The 25,486-nt window shown below is 36.7% G+C and overlaps 1 protein-coding gene across 1 annotated transcript in view; it reads left to right on the forward strand.

Moving 5' to 3' along the window:
• The window catches only part of LOC134680406 (ADP-ribosylation factor 6), a 113,215-nt gene that overhangs the window by 55,938 nt on the left and 31,791 nt on the right, over positions 1-25,486 (forward strand). The window contains exon 2 of the mRNA XM_063539540.1: positions 4,314-4,403. The gene's annotated coding sequence lies outside the window, so the exon portion shown is untranslated. The remainder of the gene's footprint in view (positions 1-4,313; positions 4,404-25,486) is intronic.

Genomic DNA, 25,486 nt, shown 5'->3' on the forward strand with positions numbered 1-25,486 from the left:
AATAATGACTCATTAATAATGAGTCATTATTATTGTTAAATGATAAAATAGTCAATAAGATACAAGCGGAGTATGCGCCTACACCTACCTACTAAAAGTAATAACAGCATAAAAAATGTCTGTCTATGTCGCCATCTGAAAGTTATCGAATATTTCGTGGTTTCCGAGATTGCAAAATCCTTTAACTTCGTAACTTTAGCTTTGACGGTTTCTGACGGATTACAGCAATAGGCAATACATAACTAGTGCAATTACAGTGATCGATAAAAAAAATTGTGAAAAAGTGGGAATCATGTCGTATCAAAAAGTGTCACAGAGCTGGAAGTAAATAAAAAGCAAGAAGAGAAATTCTCATCGTGATGATGATGAAAATATAAACCAGAAATAAGGTGGAAATCCCTACAACATACATATAAATATAATGTATCAAAGACTCAGAAACTGTCGCCATCTCAAAGTTACCGATTACTCCGTGGTTTTCGAGATTGCGAAATCCTTTAACTTCGTACCTAACTTTAGTTTTGGCAACGGGTTTGATGTATGGCTTCGGAGCTGTGTTTTATGCTGGTCATTTTAGTTTGTTTGTCTCCCTTATATTCTTGCTAAGTGCTTTTAAAGTAATAATTTCAGTTGTGGAGTAATATTTCAAAATTGTTTTTCTGTACATTCTAATTTATAACTCGGTGTGAGTTAGTATTAAGTATTTTACTGTACAGCTTTTGTGCCATAAATGTTCTCAAAACATAAGCAGGTAGACAATTTAAGCTTATCCAAGAATGCAATAAAAATAGTAACAGTGGATTTAATTCTCTGCGCGAGTCCGATTCGCATTTTATACATATTGAGGAATCCGAGAGACTTGCTCAATGAGATAACTTGAATCATATAAAATAAGTCTCATACTGACTTAATTCTTACTTGTGGCGCAACGACCCGAAGTGGATCTTGGCCTCCGACACCAAAGAACGCCATGCTACTCTGTCCAAAGCCGTTTCTGTCCAGTCGACGGCGCCGAGTTCGCTAAGGTCTTTCTGCACTTCGTCTCTTCAGCGGTATAATATATAGTCCGTAGTTTTGTAACTGAGCCCGAGCTAATCCTATTGTCTATTGTTAAGTAAAACCGCTCGTGCCACGTGCCACAACCACCTGCATAAAAACCTGCGTAATTCGGTTACTGAGTGCCGGCGAGTCGAACACTACAGAACCAGTCTAAAATGTGTCATCGAGATGCGTAACAAAGGCGCGTTATCGGAGAGCGCACCTACACTGGTTTGAGCGTTGGACTAGCCCGCGCTCAGGTGCCAAATAGAATGAGTATGACCTTTTTTTGCAGGTAAGTAGCACGTGCGGTTTTACTTAACAATAGACAATAGGATTAGCCGCCGGGCTCAGTTACGAATCTACGGACTATACCCAAGTAGCACAGATAGCTCTATAACTACTCACTTTTAGTTCTATCTAACGCTCTGTGCGTATTAAGACACTTATAACAGCACACTCGTGGTCCTACAGCTGTATAATAGATTTCAGTGATATTTATATAGCTTAGGGCTGATTAAAAGCTGCATTACGGCTCTGAAAACTACCATTAATACGCAAAGAGTGATATAAAGGTATATTTGCTACGAACCTATACAGCTTTAAGGGTTATCAAATGCTTTAACCGTTATAAGGTCTGTTTAGTGGATAAAATTACGCCATGTGCTGTATAAGGAGGTAATTGTGGACTTTTATTACGTTGACTTATTAAGGGAGCACAAGTGAACTATTATGAAGCTAATAGATGTATAATGGAAAACATGTGGCACATTATACAGCTTTTCGCTTAACATGTTTACCGCTAAGCAGCTTTTATTACGCTGACTTTTAAGGGACCACGAGTGAACTAATATGAAGCCAATAGACGCATAATGGAACACCTGTGGCGCATAATACAGCTTATCGCTGAACGTGTTTACCGCTAAGCAGCTTTTATTACGCTGACTTTTTAAGGAAGCACGAATGAACTATTATGAAGCCAATAGACGTATAATGGAACATACGTGGCGCATAATACAGCTTATCGCTGAACATGTTTACCGCTAAGCAGCTTTTATTACGCTGACTTTTGAAGGGAGCACGAGTGAACTAATATGAAGCCAATAGACCTATAAATGAAACACATGTGGCGCATAATACTGCTTATCACTGAAGATGTTTACCGCTAAAGCAGCTTTTATTTTGCTGACTTATTATAAGGGAGAACGAGTGAACTGTTATGAAACCAATAGACGTATAATCGAACACATGTGGCGCATAATACGGCTTAGCGCTGAACATGTTTACCGCTAAGCAGCCTATTATACTACCATTGAGACTGTGTGTATAGCGGCTATTTAAACGTTCACAAGATGCCTTATAACTGTTTAAAGGTTCACTAGTGTATCGAAAGAACGACTTGGACTTTATAGTGGTTCACTTAAGTATCTTAATCAGATATATAACAGTCGTATGCTGCATATTAGAATTTTAACGGTTCACGTTGCTTTTTAACATTGACCGCCATTTTATTGTATATAACCTACAAAATTTAAATTACTTTTCCAACTTTTAAGGGCAACAATAACGTTTTGTGCATGAGTTCTTAACCTAAATCACTAGTTTAGCACTTCCTATAACGTATTATTAACTTTTTATCTCATAATTCCGTCCAAACCACTAAAGTAGTTTTTACACAATAGCTTATTTATATCATTAATTTAAATAAATCCTGATTATTCTCGTGGCGCATTGAAATTTTCTTAGATAATGTATATATATAATGTCAATAAACTTGCATTCCCAAACATCTTTCTCACATTAATATATAAAAGATCATGTACTAACATTTAACTAAACACTTTAACAAAATGACTTATGGTGTTGTTGCGCTAAAGGTTTTTGCTTCAATATAAATATGTTTTTTAAGGCAGAGGTGTAAAAGTATGTTAATAATTATCTTTTATTCAGCCCAACGTCAATCTTTCCCGGTATTAGGGCGCACATGTGACATATTAACTGAATAAAGGGTAACTGGTGGTCTCTTACCCAGTCAATATACACCTCTTATAACTCCTGTTACCCCTTATAATTCCATTAAATTGCTGCTACAATGCTCTTAAACAGCTATGTGAACTTAAGGCTGCATAATTTGTGCCCATTTAAGAGTTATAAAAGCTGAAAAGAGGCTTATACAACTCTTATGCAGCTTTTTTATTCCAGCTTCAAGCGTATTCGTACTTCATTATGCGGCTGCTATACAGCTAATCTGTGCTACTTGGGTACCTAGGGCGTCGTGTAGAGGGTAATAAAATAAGTGTTATAATAATTTATTTTACAACTCCCGCCTGTTACTGTTAGTCTTCCGGACTCCTTTTATCAATTTATCTCTTGGTGTTCAGAATTTCAGATGCTATCTTGCCCATTACATTACATACGACTTACTCATCTAACCAGGTAGTAATTATAACTCTCCATAATCACGCAGTTCTAACTACTGTCCATTGTTTCAGTATAATATGTGCGCGTAACTTTAGATAATATACGCTGGTATTTGATAGGATAGCGACGGTTTCACTATGAAATGTCATAAATGTAAAGTCTTCATTATTAAGGACATGATTTGAACAGAAGACCTCTGAGGTCTGAAATGATTCAAATGACTAATATAGTGATTAATATTTCCCAATCGCTTTACATTAAATTCTTCATAAACTGTTCATAATGCTGTGTTGTCTATCTACTGTTCGACGCAACGTTTACGCAACTGCACAGCAGCGACACCATTTCCCATAGCGCTGACTAATCGACGACGCTTGAAATACACTATTAGCAAAGACATATGTAACTTCGTACGAGTATATGATGAATAAAGTCTAAGAAAAAAACGTGCCTCGGAAATCAAGAAAAAGTTATTCTCGGATAGATGGCGCACACACCTTTGGCCTATGCTCGGCTAGATGGCGCGACGACACCGTTTCATATTTAACAATTTTAACACATAGATATCAGTGAATGAACATGGGTCAAAATATATTATTTTTTTGATAATTTTATACGTTTTTATTTTGAGTTATAGTCGTGTGTCGATAGATGGCAGTAAATTTACAGTGACTACAACGTTTACTATGATAGTACCCCTCTATGCTATCTATTCTTTTTGCTATTAGTATTACCTATGGGATCTCTCTTAGTCTGTGCCAAAATGAGCCGAGTCCTATAGACAGGGCTTCCTAAAAAATCAAGTCTGTAAATTTTTCCTAATGTAATTCTAACCGCAGTGTCCATTGTTTCAGGATATGTGTACGTAACGTGAGATAGCTGTGCTGTGATAGTAGCGGTCTAACTGTGGAATGGTTCCGGTGTTACGGCGGTTTGCTTTTAATGTGAGTACTTTACGTTTGAACACTTCATCTCTAGTCACCTTGGCTAGGCCACTGAACTGCACCTATCTGGTGTGGTTTAGCCTTAACAGCCTGGCCACAGGCTTCGGCTAAGGCGAAAGCCATAGGTGGGAGTGGGAACGAACCAACCCAATGGTTGTCGCCTTAGCCGAAGCCTGCAGTCGCACAATGTCGTGTACAACTAGGGTTGTAAAAAAAACGGTTTTTTTTCTGACTTGAAAAAAAACCGTGAAAAAAACCGTTTTTTTTCTGCAGTACGTTTTTTTTCAAAAGTATAAATACTCAAAATTTGCAAGGCAGTTAATACTTTTATACGGTTGTTTTACTTGTTTTAGACTTTATGTTAACCATTAAACCAATTTAATTTAACAACTTTGATTAATAACAACATAAATGAAATCTGTAGTGGTAGTTATCGCAATTTACTGTTGGCAACACCAACGCCTCTCGTCGCCGCATCGGGGCACTTAGTTTTAAGTTACTTAAAATATAAATAAATCACGAAAAACCGTTATTGTGGCATATTTTTATTCATCTGAAAAAAAACCTAATTTAGAAATAAAACCATGGTGCCAGGTTTTTTTCATGTTTTTTTTTCATAAATTTGAAAAAAAAACATTTGGTTTTTTTTCTATTTGCAACCCCATGTACAACATAGGCAAATGACAGTAGACAGTAGACAACGCTTCTTGGCAGTGACATTGACACTGATGCTGCTAATTTACGAAGAAGTGCACAAAAATTATCTGACATTTACTACTTTTCATGTATATTTGCATGTGATTCTTAATATTTAGTAAAATATTGTGTTTTTTTTATGTATCTATAGGTATATTTATTAAAGGTATAAAGTTTATAAGGGTTCACTTATTGGTCTTTTAGGTACAGAACCCCAAAAAAGTCAAACTAACCTAGTAAAGACACGATACATAAAAGTATTCTTATCAGCACTTATTTAATTAAGATAACTCCGTTACTATGCCGTGATTTTGCTGATACTGGGGGCCGATTCACCTTCAATAAAATTGTATCCGATATCACTTAATGCTAAATATGTATCACAGACATGTCACGAGTATCACTATAGCTTATAATACAAAGTCACCCCACCGCGTCTGTCTATGTGTAATATGTATGTTCGCGATAAACTCGAAAACTACTGAGTAAGGTAAGGTTGCTCTGAAGGTTGGTTAGTTGTAGGCTTCCTCAAGAAGGAACTACTTCTAGAGGAAGGTGTAGGTGTATAGTTTGTTAAGGTTTTGTGTAACCCGTGCGAAGCCGGGGCGGGTCGCTATTTTAATGGCTCCTCTACACGTTGGCCCAACCTATTGGTCCAATATGTTGGGACAACGTGTAGAGGGGGTATTGGTGTCGGTTGGCTTTTGGCGCGCGGGATGGCGATGAGTTGGCCGCGGTGTCGGTTTTTCGGCCGCACATCAAAGGGATTGGCCAAGCGATTGCGGTACGCATCTACACGTGGCCCAATCGGCAGTGCGTGCTCGGACGCGGTCGAGGGTGGACGTTCATGCTTTTTGTGTTTTTTAAAATTAAAAATGACGAATACGTGGCCACGTGTAGTAGCGTTCCGACCAACCAAGCGTTGGCGGAGCGTTTGGCCAACGCGTAGAGGAGCTATAAAATTTGGCGCCCCGGGCCAAAAGTTTCGGCGCCCTAAAGTTAAGGAAGAAAAACAAAAAGCAATCTGCCAGGGGCGGCCCCGGATGGCCCTAGGGTAAATACGCCCCTATATGTGATATGTAACACAGACGTATTACACTTGCGTTTTACAAAACACACCGCTACTTGACCATGATCATGGCTTTGACATTGGCACCGAAAATACGCACGAGATCTGTGTCACTCTCGCTGACCTCATTGGATGGCCGCTGTATGACGATTACAGAAATAACGTAATGACGTACGTACATACTGAATTTACACGAAAAAAATCTATTTATGTCACAACGAAATAGATGATCAGGATATTTTTATTAGCCTTTTCTTTAAAGTTGTCCAGCTGGGAAAATATAGTAACAATAATGTTTCTATATTTTACATATTTTACAGTTTTTTTATCGCATGATTTCGCGGAACCCAACAAAGTTATGATACCTAGTTACTATTCAACACCATCTGTGTAACATTAAGCAGAAATATTCGCCACAAGTGTTACTACAGATTAAAATAAATCCGTTGGGAACTTACCATCGTACTTAACTGCCAATTCATAAACCTTATGGCAAGTACATAAGGTCCAAAAATGGTCAGGTGTTGTAAGTACAACACGACGAACTACTGTCTCCGAACGCACGGCGACTACTAATTGACTTATCTCACGATTCGATGTACAGACAGAGAGAAAAGTAACTATGTACGATGTACGTGACGAAATACCTAATAGGTACATACATGCTCAAAGTGGTAACTATGCACAAAAGTACAAAGTTGGTACCCGACCGCAGGCAGCAGCCGCAGACGACGTGTCGCTGCATCACAACTTGTTTATATGTACTTCTATTAAATACATATGCAGTTAGCGACACGAAGTTGCATAGAAACCAGAGGGCCTAGACAAAATGCCAATGGTTTGACATTATAGTTTCGTTCGCTACGCTACGGCTCAAACGATCGGCATCTTGGCTAGGGCCCCAGTGCCCTCAGTATTAGTGTCTGTGGTCGGGTTTCAACTCGTAATTCAAGTAGTATTATTTTGACCAACAGTCACATAAACATTTTGATAACATCTTGATCCCTCTTTGACAGCACTCTTAGTGCGTCCTGCTCGTAGGTACAGGGAGTCGCGTTCATTAGGTACGGAATTAAGGATCAATCAAACGAAAAATTACGGAGAATTACCCCCACGTATGTCCATTAAAAAAAATGGGATATTAACACGAATTGCTTAGGTGCGTATAGCTACTTCTGCCGGTGACTGTATTAACGCCTACAAATAGACTTAGGCTTAGACGTTGTAAGTATTCAAATATCCATTGCTGTAACTTGTAGTTAATATTATCCGCGAATGTTTGACGTTGCGAAATAACCGCTTCGAGACATTTGGCAACGTATTTTATGAGATGCGGTTGCAGTTGGTAACAACTTGTAGCAAATACGATGAGATGTGGTAGGTACAGTTGGCAAGCTTTTAGTTTGGTGCCTACATTATTTATATACATACATCAGGATTGGATTTTGATTTTTAATATTATGTACATATTATCAATTTACTACACATCCGGCCCGCAATGCCGTCATCTGCATCGGTATTTTTGTCAGTTATTATACCTATAGGTACTATATTTAATCACATCAAAATTTATCCTTAATTTGTTGGGAAAAACACAATGTTCCATTGAAATGCATGTACATTTTGAGTAGTTACTACCTCACTTAATTGGCAGTTACATTCCAATCCAAATATGGCTATTGTGTTCGAGTTAAATGCCATTGTTACTTCCTTTTAACTAAAGTCATCCATCAACTTCACTTTAACCGACCAAAAATCGAGCCCATCAATAAAGTAAAATGGTATCCCAAATATATGGGCTAGCGTTATTCCTAGTGACAGTCTGTGTGTCATATTACCATCTCCTGATTTCTAACGCGACAATGGGGTAAAGTTGTTACAGATGGCGCCAGCATAGGTTACAAGGCAAACCTAGTTTTGTTCTGTGAGATTTGGCTAAAACAAGAATTTGACACTAATGGACATAATTACCAGGGAAAACCTATAACGTAGACCGGTAAAGCCGACCACTGACTAGCAGGCAGCCGGACGATATCGGCCTGTTAGTTAGAACATAAATTTGACAGTTCCGAACAACTGATCGGCCGATATCGTCCGGCGGACTGTTAGTCAGTGGTCGGCCTAAGTCCGGTAACCCCATTACAAAAGCTACACTAAAGAAATTAGTTCATTCTTTCACCGGTTAAAAGCGCATGAAGCTTAACAGGGTTCCATATAGGGCTAGCTAATGCTTACATCCTGGAGCAATATCTTCTCGCACGAGGTTACCTATCGCAACTTCAAAATATTTTTGTCCAACGTTTCATTTGACCGACAGCATTTTTTAAACATTAATGGTCTTTATAAAATACGCGTTCGGCAATTTGCTAACATGCGAGGATGCGACAGGAAGGAGGCTGGCTTCAGCGTGAACAATTTCTTTATATCTGTCTAGATAATAACGACTACGTAAACAGATATTTCTTATAGGTCATTTTTTTAGCATTAGAAATAACTTGCGAGAAGGTAAGCGATCTTAACATGTCTTTTAATTGAAATACGCTTTTTAAAAATCAATAACTATTACTTATGAAAGCAGAAGAATATAAATGATCGTATTAGATTCGTAATTGTTACATATTTTTGCCGTAACTTATTTTAAAAATGTGTTTTTCAATTAAAAGACACATCAAGATTGTTTACCTAATTAATTTCTAATGCTAAAAAAAACGAAGTGTACGTAAACACAGATTTCTTAAGAATCACCATCCCAGAACCAGACCATTTATAGCACCTACTAGATTTACCTCACGATTCCGATTTTAGAAGATACAATCTTTAGATCAACATTTAAGTTATTTAAGATGAATTTCTAGCGCTATTTCAGCTCAAAGTTTTACCAAACAGGATGGTACATTGTTCCGAAACTCGTTAATCAGCCTAGGTGATTCCACTTTAACTTTCCACGTTAGGATTTCGAATTTGGAATCCGTTTAGATATCTCTAACGATTATTATCGGAATTCGTGAAAGTTGTAGATGAAAATGGGTAATTTATGAATCTGCATCCGTAATACGCTGCTTATCTTAAGTATAATATTAGTTATCACCTCAGGGCACAATTAATACGCACGGCGTGGAGTTAGACGGTGCGAGAACTCGCATGCAAGTTTATTTAAATTTAGCCATTTAATTGGTTGATTTTGGACATTTAGGTGATTAAAAATTTCTAGAGAAAATTCCGTTTTTGCTGCCGTGTTTTGTGTTGTTGTTTGAATTTCCCTAGCCATGCATTTTGTAGATAACCAATACAGCCCTGCGCCGTATAAAAGTTGAACGCTTATCTAGAAGACAATTCAATCATGATCATACATGTAAACGAAATGGAAAAGAAGTCACATGGTTCAACTTTTTGGTTATATACAAAATTGGTTATATTACAACCTTACCTATTGTAATGTTATCACAAGATACCTATCTAAATAATTTTAAAGTGCTCGTAAAATAGCACAGGAAACAAGACAAGTCGAAGTAGAACGACCTACATTGTCTAAGTATATTTATGTGAATCGTACGCAGAGCAACGCCCTATTGCCCCGTCGACAGGTCACCCAGAGTTAATTAAATGAGGTGTTGTCACCCGGCGTTGCTTTCGGTCCAGCGATCTAGTTCGCACTCGCAGGGCTACTAACCGACTTAGCTACACTTTTCTCTTAATGTGAGAATGTGGTGCGGTCTCTGTTTTCTTGCTGAAAACAAGGCTCTGACAGGAAAATTTAGAACATTTGGCCAAGTTTCAAATCTAGTCTCGAAGACTGTCTAGGGTCTATCCTCACTTTTGAACTGTGTACGACATGAAAAGAAAAAGCGAGTTTTTTACCACTTACATTGACCTAAACCTAGAAAGAGAATACTTGACTTGTGTTTTTTTGGCATGATTTTGTAAACTTCTCACGCGCACCACACTCATGAAGTCATGATTGAATATAGATGTTCATCTTAATCTTTCAGACGACGACATATATTATCGTAGTTGTTATAGGAAATCGCTCCATCATCCAAGATTCAAAAGGTCAAGCCTCGGAAAGGTGTTAAATTTGACACGAGGATAATGATGGCAATAAAGTAGATGTGTAATGTAATAGTGTAATACGGCCCCGACACTATCATGGATACTGACATTACTTTGACGGAATGACGTTTTTAGTGATAGTGTAGGGGGTGTCATGAAGGAATGACGGCAAGTAATGAAGTTTATTTTAATAATTTCCGTCAGTATTGGAGTTATGTCAAAGTAATGATACTAGAAATGACATTATACTGACAGTGAATTGATTAGAATGATGAAATCAGAAATGACAGAAAGAATGATGGACGATAATGAAGTTATTAAACATTTTTAATATTTTTGAAGAAATGTCAAAATAATGACATTATACTGATAGTTGCGGGTCTGCTACTTTGTAACCTAAATAAAAAAGTTAAAGTTAACAATAAAAAATATAACTTACAGTACCGGTCAAAAGTTTAAGTTCACTCTGTAAATTCGGTTAAATGAAGCTATAACACAATGTACTAATAAAAGTATTTAATAATCTTTTATTACATAATAAATTAAAGGTAATTCTCTAATTTAAAACCACAATTAAATAACAAAAAGATCAGTTTTTGCCAACTTTAGACTCTTCAAAATATCCGCCTTTTGCTTTCAATGCTGCCATACACACTTTCGGCATTCGCGTAATTAGTTTTTGCAGTGTTGATGTCGAAATTTTATTCCAACAAATGTATAGGTATTCCCAAAGCTGTTCTTTATTAGTTGGCCGCATTTTTCTCACACTCCTGTCCAATTCATCCCATAACAACTCAATCGGATTGAGGTCGGGCGATTGAGGAGGCCAATCCATATATTTTAATTCTTTTTGGTTCTCTTTGGATGAAATGTAGTTTTTGCACAACTTCGACGTATGCTTGGGATCGTTGTCTTGTTGGAAAACAAAACCTCTGCCTACAATCCGTTTTCCAGATGGAAAAGCGGGACGTTGCAAAATGTTATGATACATTTTCTTATCCATTATGCCATTGACTCTCACGAGATCACCAACTTTATCACCCGCAAAGCATCCCCAGACCATAACTGATCCTCCACCGTGCTTCACTGTTGGCATCACGCATTGCTTTATCATTCGTTCGCCTACTTGTCGTCGAACATATTGACGACGTCTCCCTCCAAAAATTTCAAACTTCGATTCGTCAGAAAATAAAACTTTAGACCACTGTCCAGACGTCCAGTTTTTGTGTTTCTGGGCCCATTTCAACCTCTTAACTTTATTCTGACTACGTAACAAGGGTTTTTTGGCAGCAATACGACCTTTTAGACCATAGTTTCGCAGACGCCGTTGCACTGTCGAAACCGATACTCGCTGTTCTCGGGTGGCGTTGAGTTCTTCGCAAATTTCTGGAGCAGTTAGAGTACGTTGGCGTTTGCTCTGCACGCAAATAAATTGGTCTTCGCTTTTAGACGTGACTTTTGGCCTACCTGATCGAGATCGACTGCAATTAAGACCGGTTTTTTGTTTTCGTTTCAAAGTACTCACGACAGCGGTTTGAGAAACCTTCATTTTTTCAGCGATTTTCCGCGTCGTGTAGCCCTCATTTGACAGAGTTACAATAACAGCACGAGTTTCGACACTAAAATCGGCTTTGCGACCCATTTTAAATGATTTCTAACTTCACGAAATCTCATAGGAAATACGGAACAAAAATATTAAATGGATCAAATTTTCCGAATAACATAAAACGATTCCTCCAAGAGGTATTTTTATTGTTATTTGGTAGTCGTGGAAACAATTAAACGTTTGAAATTCAAAACATATTCTATATTTGAACATAATTAAATATGATAACCTTATTTCGCAGAGTGAACTTAAACTTTTGACCGGTACTGTACTTATCAATAAACTGGGGGCGCAGATGGGCAAGTCCATGCATGCTCCGTTTTCTTATTACGAGGCATAGTACCCTGCAGCCATTGACATATGTAATGACGTGATAATGCATGATCGTAAGACTGATTTTGGTACCTACTTTTGTTCTTTTAAGTTAAAGAAAGAATCAAATATTTAACAAAACCTAGAGACAAAAAAAATCGTAATACTACACTTCCTCGAACCAAAACTCTAGAATATATTTGTTCTAGTTGTCTAGTTCTCGTAATATTTTCATAATACGGTAATCGCGTACCACCAGGCGATTCGTCTGCCCGTTTGCCTCCTACGTCATGAAAACTTCATATGTATATTCGTAACCATATGAAGAATCAAACGGGCACGGCGTCAGCTTGCCGGCCATTTGGGAACAAGATCGGATTCTGTTGACAAATGTGGTGATTCACTAGGGTTGGGGATACGGAGAATTCATTATGTTCATGGGAATTAATGAATTTGTCACTTTATAAATTATACTGAGGAGACGTTCGACGAATAGCGGAAGTTGTGTAGTGTGTAGTGATGGAACTTCGTAATACAGCTCCTTCAATCAAAAAAACTGTCACTAAAACTTATTTTTGTGCTAGTTCTCATACCATATTTAATTAATTGGGGAATTTGACTAACTATCTTGAATTTGTTCCAATTTCATACTAAAATAACAGATCAATCGTACAAATTACGGCACTTACCCTTACAGGGCACTGACCTTTTACAATCTGCAACATTAAAACAACCATTAGTTTGAGCGATGAATGAGTTTGAGTTAGGAATGTCATTTAGCAGTCGTCGTCATATTGAATATTTTAGCGGATAACGGAAAGTTTTTATTTCAGATGTTCTTCGTCACTGATCACTAATGCTTTTAGTCTGTGGAAGTAATAACGAGTAGACAAGGCAGTTATTTTTAACCTCAATTGCCAACCCTACTGATGGTGTTTACATCAGCTGAACGCTTTGGCCGCTTACTGTAAAGTTTGTTCAACCCGTACGCAATTTAAATGCATTTTGATGCGTCCAGCCCGTTTTGGTGGTAAAATAGTATTTTATGCAACAGTTACATAATAGCATGTACGTCAATGCACGTAATTTTATTATCAGTCCTTTGGTCATAGTGAATAACTTCCTCTAGCTTAATCTATAATATTTGAATTTGTACTGATGTGTGTTAATTCAAATTACTATTCCATAATATAAGTATAAGTTATAAAACGAAAATAAAACCATGTTATTATCCAGCTATTCTTTAATGAAATTAACATACGATAATGAAGAACCAAGGGCTGATTAACTAAAAAGCCTGTTCTTCATAAGATTTCAAAGTCTCTTACGTCTTTTTGAATTAGGATCTTTACCCAGTTCACATTATTCAAGAAACGAAATTGTTTCCACACAGATGAAAGTCACCCCGTTAATTGATGTGACACTAATTAAGATGCTTTTATACTCTAAAGCAATTGAAGCCGTCCAGCTTGTATAACTATTTAATTTGAAATTAACCGTTTTCATTACTCTTGAGTTCAGTTGACAGAACCTCTTTTAATCTTTCAATTCCACGGTATTTTTAAACTTTACTGACATTATATTGTGTGAAGAAGAGAGGAGAAATATCGACGTAAGATATCTTCTCGTATACTAAAATTTCTCTAATTCTTTATTACAATTTGAGATAATTAAATAGGATACTATATCATTAAGACACGGGGCTTAGTTGCCAAATTGCTCTGAGAATTGTAATCCCCAATCTGGGGTTTGTCGCCGGAATGAATTTTTGCGGTCATCCCTAACTGCGGTTGCTGAGAGCAAATTCTGTATCCGACCGCAATCTATGGACTGGCTTGGGTTTCCCGGTACCGTTATTGTAAAACCAATGTGGAGAAGACCGTCTATAAGGGAAGACCGAAGTCTTTCGTCGCTTTTAACTCTTGCTTTTGTACACATACTCCACATAAATACATTCTGTCGGTAGAACAGAAGGATTGAAGCTATTCCTTTCTGACTGTGTCTGAGCGACGTACGTATACATACTATACAAATACGAGAGTTCTTGCCCTGTCTTTGACCTAGGGTACATCGCCAATTATTAGCCAGTTTTCAATTACTGGCCACCTATACTAAAATGAATTCTGTGTATAGGTGAATAGAACTCATTTTTGTAAGAGGCGGCCAGTTATTGAACGAGTGGGTTGTGGATAAATTTCAGTTACTGGCCATTTTCCTTATACTGAAAATGAGTTTTATTTATCTGTAAATAGAATTCATTTTTGGAATAGGTGGCCAGTAATTGAAAACTGGCTAATAATTGGATTTTCGTACCTTATATACTAAAATGAACTTTGTTCACCTATTAATAGAAATCAAATTAAGTGGCCAGTAATTGGGGGGTGGCTAGTAATTGGCGATGTACCCTATGTTTTAAAAATTTCGAACAAATTATGACGGGGTTTCAATCGTGTATAAGATAAATTTGAAATGACCTTAATCGTCTTTGATCGTTTCACAAGCGATGTATTAATGTTTTTTATAAATAATGTTCTTATTTTTTTTTGTTTACAGGTAAGTGGCATTTTTTGGCATTTAATGTCAGTTAAGTTTGGTAAGTAAACCTATACAAAAAAACTTGATTACTACTTAGACATCTCAAAAATAAAGAATACATAAAATAAAATAACGAAACCGATTTAAATGAAGAGCTAGACGAGCTAGAGATAATCATAAATTAACAATTAAACATCTACAAACTTAAAATTAATTTTTATTTTATTTTATTATTTTTCCTAAGGCAGAAAGAAGCTAGTTATAAACACGCCATCATAAAACACAATTTATAATAGAATCTATTTATAGAATATCTAGGTTAATTAGAAAGTTATATTTGGTTTCTTGTATTTAAACTCCGGATATAAGCTTAAACCAAAGTAATCAACCAAAGGCATTCGGTTTGTTCTACCATTCAAATACAGTGGAAACTGGATAAGTGGAATCGCAAGGGACCGGCTGTTTAGTTCCGCTTATCCAGGTTTTCCATTTATCCAGTTTTCCACTTAACCAGGCTTAAATAAAACGTTTTCTCACTTACAGAGGCTCTCGCTAATAGAGGTTCTGGATACTAGTAATGTCGCTTATAGAGGTCACGTATCGTATAGTATGGATAATAAAAGATCTAGACTTAAATAATCATCTTTTATTAAATATGTATGTAGATATACATATATGTATTAACAAAAAATAGGTATGTAATCCTGACTTTAAAAAAAGCAGTATTGTAAATAATCCATAGTACTCGTATACAATTTTCAAAATTTCAAAAACAAAATCAATTAAACAAAATCACTCCTAATATTTATTTATGCAAGAGCAACCAGTATGTACTCATACAAAATACGTAGTTAAAACACGAACCATAATGTTAACGAAACAAACTACCCTCCGTGCCACGGTTTATTAAAAATACAGAGCTATTCCACTCATAGAGGTTTCGAAGACGGCTGCTTCCAGTTACAGAGGTAAAAATCAGAAATTTTCGAAAAAATGGATTCCGCTTATAGAGGTCCCAAAATTCGAAATTCAAAAGAACTTCGGCCCACTTAAAGAGGTTTTCCACTAACCCAGGTTCCACTTATCCAGTTTCCACTGTATTATTGAAACCGCTCCTATAGAATGTAATAAGGGATTCCGCCCTTTTGTTCAAAATAGACGGATCGAATCAGATGAAGCGGAGAAATATTCCAGTGAAATGCGATCTTGTCCCGATTCCTGATCCAAACTTGAGCCAATTTAATAAGGAGTGGCTTCGTTCAAGCAAAATACCTACATATTAAATATAGACACGAATAAAGTGCCAGAAATATGTGCACACTACCTTAATGTATGGGTAAAAATGTCGTGTATACATATTTTTGGCACATGGTGTTGAACCCTAACCACATTTTATGAGTTGAAGTTTTAGGTGGTATTGAGATGAGTAACATCCCATCGCCCACGCTGTTAACTGACAGTTCGTAAACCTTATTACAAAAGGCATAAGGTCCAACGATGGCCAGTTAAGAGTGTTGCTGTTGTACCTACTATGAACTAATCTCCCATTTTTTTTGGGTCTCCCTTCGAAGAAGATCGCCTTCCCTTAGATTAGAAGATCAGTCAAAATGTATGAAACAGCTTATTTTTATTCGCGATATCGGAGATTTCATAGTAAAAAGTCGCTCAGTATACCTATGCTATGACCTATATTTTCACCTCGCAAAATATGGCCCGGTTGAACAATACCCTGTATACATACGGACGCAATAAAATGCTTTTCATACCTAAACCTTATTTCGATGGACATAAGTCCACTTAAGTACTATTTAATACACATTTTAAATGCGTCATCATAACCTTATTATGAGCCCATATTGTGCCAGTGCTGGGCAAAGGCATCCCTCCTATTTTTCCATTTTTATATTTAACATTTTCCAATAAAACTTGAGAGCCGGCTTAGAAAGTAAAAACCTAATAGCAAATGTCCATCACAAAGGTAACGAGGATCAAGGGCATTAACTGTCCTTTAAAAGGGTCGCCTACCTTGCTATTGAATATGAAATTTCATGCCGTTGAATAATACTTTTTTATGCAGCCGTTACATAAATGGGTACTTTTAAGGCACTTTTAACTTTTTATACTGGCTAACGTAATGTTCCAGACGATATTTTTTTTAAGACAGCATGCATGCACCGAAATATAAATAAATATAAAACAGTGACACAATGTTGTTTTATGTAATAGCTAACAAATGCCTATTAAAAAATGTATCGTTATAATCGGCTGTCAGATTTAATTGCTGGAGTAGAAGAAATAACTTATCGTCAAAATTTTGATGGCGATATTTTATTTTTCTATTCTTCGTTATGGTAAGTCCAAGAGTCCAACCTTTGGCGACCTGCCTGTCTCTGTGACATGAGGCTTGCAACTGGAAACGAAATAGGACCTCTGCTCTAATTGAAGATAGTTCAACATCAAAAGGTCTATAACGACGTTTAACGCGTCTTGTTTCGTAAGACAGTTTTATTGGCGACCTCTTTTGGCGTCGTCAACGCCGGATTTATTGCGGTCTTTGGACTTCGCTGTCCCACTAATTATTTCCTGGGTTTGGTTAATTGGGGAGATTGTATGTAGCTTTTATCGTGCAAATCAGGTGCTGATTACTAATTTTTTAGCTTAACGCGAATGATTTATGTCCTTATTTACCAAATGGAATACAAAATGTCGTAAATAGCACCGATGATTCGTTGATCAAGAAAAGAAAGTGCATAGAATTTCCAAACGACCCAATTTTCATTTCTTTTAAGGCTTCGTCACACAGGCGCGGTTTCCGGGCGGGGTGTGAGCGGGGTGCGCCGCATTTACATATAAAACGCTCACGCCCCACTTACGCGTCGCCCGGTAAACGCGTCTGTGTGACGGAACCTTTAATATTGTTTAAAATTTATAGAGATTGAGTATCTACAACCGTCGCGTTTGAAGTAAGCCGTGCTAAATAAATTAAAGAGCTTTATTTTAATTAAAATGATATACAACCTGATAACGTATCTTATTTGGTTAACCCACGACCCTGAAGCTGCAAAACCAACCGCACGTACTCTTTATCTGCATCGTGTAATAAAACGGCATCCGTTTTAGATAACTCTTTCCTCTTTAAAAGAATTTCCATTTATGTATATTATATTGAAATCCTATAATAGTGCCCTACTGCAGGGTAAAAGTAAATAAATGGATGCTCAGAGTGGTTCATAAACTTCATAATTTACTCGAAATAGTTTCAACTGCTGAACTAGATTATGCTGTATGGTGGCACTTGTCTTTTGTGCTACAATTATAGATTGTTGTACTACCCTAATGGTTGAAAAACGAGCTACTTACCGCTTAATATTATGGGGTCACTCAGTACAGTCAGCAGCAGATATACCTGAGCGGGCAAGGTGTCCAAGAAAACATATACACTTCAATCGTCATAAAAATAAGGACATCTAAGATGTCATTTTCACGTAGGCTTTCAGTTCGTCACAAATACCTTAACTTCTGAGTTTTTCTTTAATACATACACCCTTATTTAATCACAATGACAATAACGGTTAAAAAGTCAGTGGTAACTAAGCAATCAAATTCAAGCTGCTGTCATTAATACCTACACGCACTGCCAATCACGTACGTCAGCAGCCAGGGTGCCACCAGTTGCTAAGCAGTTGTTATTTCAATGGTAACTAAGCATCAACATTTTATCTGTTTAACTTTAAAATAAATACTGTAGCACTACGAATTGACACCTCCTTTCTTAAAGAAGTATTTTATCGTTAAGTGTCAAACTTATTCAATAAATAAGTAGGTTCTACTAGAATGATCGGTTTTTTTATTTTAACTGTCATATGCGGCTGTTCTTCCAAACCGTTGATCATATTATGTACCTATGTTAATATATTTATTTAGCCCACTTATTGTACTAAAATATACTATACAGGGTGGCCCATTTAGATCGGCCAGTATGGGAAAATCTGATACTATAAGATATACACCGATCTCTTCTTAGGAATCATGTCATCGATTTTAGTAACACGAAAAACTGCATTCATACATTTAAAAAAATGTGTACTCAGCTCGGGAATCGAACCCCGAACGTTTTGAAAAATAAAACTAAGACTATTTCTATTAGAGATGCAACGGATAGTTGTTTGGCCGGATACCGGATACCGGATATCCGGCCTGGACACTGGCCGAATATCCGGTATCCGGCCGCCAGATATTCGGCCGGCGGAACTATACCTACATTTCGGTTTTTCAGGTGCGCATTCTGCAGGTTTGACCAGTTTGCTACTAAACGTTCGAGCGGACTCTTTTCTAGGTTCGAAATGAGTGCGCGTGCAAGTCAGTGGACTGATTAAATTGTTTTAAAATAATAACGAAAACAAGTATAATTATACGATTATGACCGTTTCTGTTTCTTAAATCCAATTTGTTTACTCCGAAATCAAGCAATGTTACTATCCGGTATCCGGCCGGATAGAAGGTCACTATCCGGTATCCGGCCGTATAGTAAAATAATGGCCGGATAGGCCGGATACCGGATAGTAACCGGATATCCGGTGCATCTCTAATTTCTATTTAGATATCGATTGTGTAGGTCTTAAGCAATAAATGTTACTATGAAACATGATGTCTGAAATTAATAAAATGCATTGTTTTTATATCCTTTAATTTAATTTAGTCAGTTTTCGAAGAGACCAGCATTTTTAGGGTTCCGTACCCAAAGGGTAAAACGGGACCCTATTACTAAGACTCTGTTGTCCGTCCGTCTGTCCATCCATCCGTCCGTCCGTCCGTCTGTCACCAGGCTGTATCTCAGGAACCGTGATAGCTAGACAGTTGAAATTCTCACAAATTATGTATTTCTGTTGCCGCTATAATAAGTAACAAGAAATACTAAAAACAGAATAAAATAAAGATTTAAGTGGGGCTCCCATACAACAAACGTGATTTTTGAGATATCAAATGGCATTCCGCACAGGAGTAATCTAAGTAACGCCCACTGCGGGCTCAAACCTACAACGTCCTGATAGAAAGTCGTACATACCTACGCTACATGTGACATTATCTTCAAAAATTATATAAACTAATGCGAAATTAACATAAAACCAGAAGACACAAATTAATAATAGAAATGGAACCCAAAAAAAAACAAAAAGCTGTATAATCTCTAGGTGCGTACGACTGAGATTTGAACCCGCGGTCTCTGCTTTGAAAAGCAAACGCCTGTTACTGAGACCACGACGTGCCTTGACAATTGGCTCTAAATTCGGCTTCAGTTAGCTTTTGCTATGTGTCATTCGTCTTGACGATTCTGTTAAAAGAAATAGTTTGCAGTAAGTTGACCGAGAGGCTCCTGTCAAATGGTTGAAAGGCAAAACGTGAGATAGATGTATGTGATGACAAGACTGTACTGTACTGCTTTCGATGATTGTCAAAACGCAAACCTGAAATTAGCATGGCTATCTTTTATTCAATATTCGACCATACTTGTATGCTTTAAAGTCTATTTTTCCATATTGTTCAGATATATTTGACACGTTGACCGCTTAGATACCATTGGTTTTTTGACAGCTAAGGTATCAATGACTTGTTGTAAGTGTAGAAATTAATGAATAGCGACTGTTAACATATTTGTGACACGTTGAGCGCTCACAAGTAAATACTACCATGACAGTCAACAACTTTTTGACAGTTTAAACGTTTACCTCTCTTTGAGCACCTGGAGTGTATAGCGACTTCTGCTGCTGACTGTACAGTGCCGTCTAATATAGTTTACAAAACTACGCCTGAAGGCCTAGACAAGAAGACAAGACAAGATGAAAAGCCAAACCAAAAGAAAAGCTTCTGGATGGCAGATGCTACGTACTATTTCCATACCTACACATTTATATTTCAACAATTTTCATCTTGGTTAGGCCACCTTTTGCATAAGTTCGTGCGTTGATTATTCCTTCGTTGCATTTCGACAGATGATTCAAAATGTATCATTCAATTAAAAGGGTATGATGACGCATTTAAAATGTGTATTAAATAGGACTTAAGTGGACTTATGTCCATCGAAATAAGGTTTAGGTATGAAAAGCATTTTATTGCGTCCGTATGTATACAGGGTATTGTTCAACCGGGCCATATTTTAAAAAGCTCTTCTTCAAAACGTTTTAATCCGGTTTCATTTGGCACATTGCATGTAACATTTTTATTGGTAATGAAATTTAATGTTAATTGCTACCAGAAGCTGAGTGTTAAGTGCACTTGCTGTGGGAGCTGTAAAACATACATTTTCTATTGGTTTGTCTAACCATTTTACTTTACGCTTTAAATAATGGTCCAGTGTAAATTGGTTCGTTTTAATCAGCAGCTTAATTGACCTTACCTGGACCTTATGTAATTGCAATAAGGTTTAGATCAGGTTAACAGGTAGACGACACACAGGCAATGTTAATATGAATATGATATTGAGGCATCGTTCGTACCTACTTACTGGGAGTAAATAAATACGTTTCAGTAGCAAGGGTATCCGCATTTTTTTTTTCTAAAGATTTACGATTCATATTCTTATCTCAAAGCGATAATATCTAATACAATAACAAACGTACGAGAATCTAAAAACTATTTTGCGTAAATAGTTGCGGCGGTTTATACAAGGCGAGATATCGTACAAAGTATGTATTAATTACTAAAACTACTTAGTACGCTAAGATAAGCTAGATAAAAATACGTTGAAGAACTAGAATGACTAGGTGTGTTGAATGACTAACAAGCACTATGCTCAAAGGTCGGATTACTAACAACGATTGCTTTAATTATACGGGATTTATGATTAAGACTATGGTCTTTAATCGTCCGAGACGTCGAGATAGCTAACATTAAATAATAACACCGATTAAGTCCCGTTATGTTAAAAATTTAATTGACATAAAGAAACATTCTTTATGTCAATTAAATTTTGCTTCAAACCAATATTGCTTCAAACTTTATCCAAAAAGCGCTCAATTCGTATGAGTAGGTTTACGGAGACAGCGCATCGTGACACGAATAAATTCCTTAATCTGATTACGTAATGTACATCTGGGCTTCCTATTACGTGTGGAGTATTCCTATCGCTCTCCAAACACTGGCATATCTCCAGACTGGAGATGATCTCCGATGTAAAGGGACCTCGTGAAACAGAAAACTTAGGTATACACTTAAGGCGCCCACTGATTAACAGTTCGCCGGACGGTATCGGCCTGTCAGTCGTTCGGAACTGTCAAAATTTAGCTCTAACTGACAGGCCGATACCGTCCGGCGGACCGTTAATCAGTGGGCCCCTTTATACTGGTTTACATGAAGCTTCAATGCAACCCTGCTCGGTAAACTATTACTACTACAATGACACAAATGGATAAAGGACTAAATCTTGTTCGGGGTTCTAGGGTGCCCCACCAATTAAACTAATTAAAGAACTGAACTAGAAGCATATCCGATCACGTTAAATATTTTTCCCCATATCTTTTATTGTCTTTCATCCTGAAAATATTTAAGATAATCAATTTTAAAGCTACATTTTAAATACTGATTTAAAACTTTCGCGATTTTTACTCATTCATTACCTACTTATTTCACAACGGAGATGTTGATGTCAACTTTAGCCAGTCTTCTCCGAGACCACGGGGACAACGCCGTCCTCAAAACGTCTGAGGTACATTTAAAACTTAATTTTACGCGTTTAAGTCCCGTCGTTATGACTAATAATGCATTTAAAATTACTTTAAAACTGACTGACTTTCTGAGCGTTAGGAATGTCTACTCGAGGGGCGTGGGTAGCCTTGTGTCAATGCACGGAATTGCATACAATAGAATCATAAAGACATTTTTACAGTCTTTATGTCTCATATTAAAGGAATGCTCTTGGACGGCCCATCAAGGTTATGGATCAAGGAAATGTGATCTTGCGTATAAAAACACGTTGTTTGTTCCTGTCCTGCCTGTCAGGATATTTATAATCCCATCAAAAACATAAATGTAAAAAAGGAAAGCCAAGTTCAATACAAAAATTATGCTTGGCTGTGGGGTTCGCCGAAAAAAGAATGGAGATCTAAATGAGTGCCAAGTTCTATGCAAAATCCAAATATGTATTTATAGGAACAAAATAACATTATAAACAAGTATTAAACTCTATTTCTTTGCTTTATTGGATACCTATAACAATTGCTGTTATTTAAAAAAAATGCGAGATCTTAAAGCAGGTTAGATTTGACTTGGCCAGTTTTCATTACATCAGTCATTTTATAAAGTTATTCAACATATATATTTTGTAATTCTGATAAAAACTGGCCAAGCCAAATCTAACCTACTTTAAGATCTCACATTTTTTTTAAATAACAGCAATTGTTATAGGTATCCAATAAAGCAAAGAAATAGAGTTTAATACTTGTTTATAATGTTATTTTGTTCCTATAAATACATATTTGGATTTTGCATAGAACTTGGCACTCATTTAGATCTCCATTCTTTTTTCGGCGAACCCCACAGCCAAGCATAATTTTTGTATTGAACTTGGCTTTCCTTTTTTACATTTATGTTTTTGATGGGATATCAATACTTTTTGTAAAGAAAACTAGGCAGGTATTGAGATTTAATGTTTTTTCTTGTGTTTCCGCTGCATGTTTTTTACTTCTGTTCTTTGTATTAATTATGTGGTGCCGCGCGCCGCCAACGACACACCGTTGGCCGGTTGTTTAGCGCGTATTACAGGTTTTTTGTATGGGGATCCCCCCTATTTTTTAACTTTTTTTCGTTTTAGATTTTTTCCTACGCGTACACACAATTACCGAGCTGGATTCCAAATTTCATCCTTCTAGGTCATCTGGAAGTAGGTTAGGTTTAGGTACTATATGTCAGTCACAATAAAAAAGAAATTTGTATGGGGACCCCCCCTATTTATTAACTTTTTTTTGTTTTTAGATTTTTTCCTACGCTTACACACAATAACCGAGCTGGATTCCAAATTTCATCCTTCTAGGTCATCTGGAAGTAGGTTAGGTTTAGGTACTTATATGTCAGTCACAATAAAAAATGGTTTTTTTTGTATGGGGACCCCCCCTATTTTATAACTTTTTTTTATTTTTAGATTTTTTCCTACGCTTTCACACAATAACTGAGCTGGATTCCAAATTTCATCCTTCTAGGTCATCTGGAAGTAGGTTAGGTTTAGGTACTTATATGTCAGTCACAATAAAAAATGGTTTTTTTGTATGGGGACCCCCCCTATTTTATAACTTTTTTTTATTTTTAGATTTTTTCCTACGCTTTCACACAATAACTGAGCTGGATTCCAAATTTCATCCTTCTAGGTCATCTGGAAGTAGGTTAGGTTTAGGTACTATAGGTATGTCAGTCAGTCTTAAAATATACGACTTTTTGACCTTCATATCTTTATAACCGTTTGAGCTAGCTTCATGAAATTTGGGCTTCTAGATGTCCTTATGGATATAATTAAACACACTTAGTTTTATGTGTTTACGTTAAAGATGTTTTGAGTTATAGAAGGGTCAAAAGTGGCACCAAGTGGTTCGTGTAATATTACACTTGGCGCTGGCTAGCCAGTTCCTTTGCTTGAACTTGGCTTGACACGCTGCCGCGTGTCTAGATTTATTAATACTGCAAATATTTACGTATTTCTATATAATAACGCGGCTGGTGGGGTGTTGGGTATAATGGGTATGTGAGCTACAGCGAAATACGTACGTTTAGTAAAAAAAAGTGTTAAAGTTGTACGAAACGACACCGATTTTTTATCGCTTCTTATAAATCAGCGATAAGTTTACCAAAATGATGATTACCGTGGTCAAATTTCATTTCAACTTTCGTTGTGCTTAATAGTTATTCGGTACTTTCACTTTTCTTAAAAGTATCAGAGGAAAATTGGAAAGCAAGGTTGTCAGTAGAAAACCTGATAAAACTATAAATATTTATGTGTACTCTCCACTGAGAAGAATCTAATGAGTTTCTTCTTAAAACGACACAAGACATTTTAAAACGAAGTTTCATCAAACAGAAGTTACAGAAGCAGTCTCGTCAATTTGTTTGACATTCGGACAAAACTATACAGGTGTATCTTTATTTATTACCTCCATAAAATACTCTCTTTTGTAACAGCTATACGTGAATTAAGCAATAAAAACAATAGATAAATTCCCGTTTACACATGTAATCCCCTTCCCTTTGAACCACCCAACCATGTCCCCTAACTTATTGGAGCAACTTGTATTACATTTCCAGAAATATTTACCCCAATCGTACTATCCGTATTGTTAACTGAAAAATAAGCCTTGTCACAAAGATATAAGAAGCACCGATGGTCAGTTGTTAGTAGAGTCACCTATTTTGCTCTTGAATGTGGGGTTTGGAATAGTTTTCACGGTCGATATTCAAAGCTATATAAAAAGGACTTGTAGCGTTTTACCGTTATACAAAAATGTAAAGATATCAATTTGATTGTGGGCGCTGTTCCACATAGAAATGCGATTAGGTACGCACAGGTTTTTCATTGGCTAATAGTCTGTTTCAATTTTACTACGTATTGACATTCCGAAGTATGCTAAAGACGAATTCATATTTAAGTAAATCATATACACACGCTTCATTAAATTATTACTAAATGGTTCGGCATATGTTGTGAAATTTGCCAATAGAAAGTCGAATACACCCGCAGAAATCGGCCTGTCCAGAAAAGTAAAAAAAGTATTAATGATTTTTAACTATTAGCGACCAATCTTTTGAAATTCATTCTGCACTTAGTTCCACCCCACA

This window comes from Cydia fagiglandana, chromosome 3 (assembly GCF_963556715.1).
Source record: "Cydia fagiglandana chromosome 3, ilCydFagi1.1, whole genome shotgun sequence".
NCBI classification, from domain to species: Eukaryota; Metazoa; Arthropoda; class Insecta; order Lepidoptera; family Tortricidae; genus Cydia; species Cydia fagiglandana.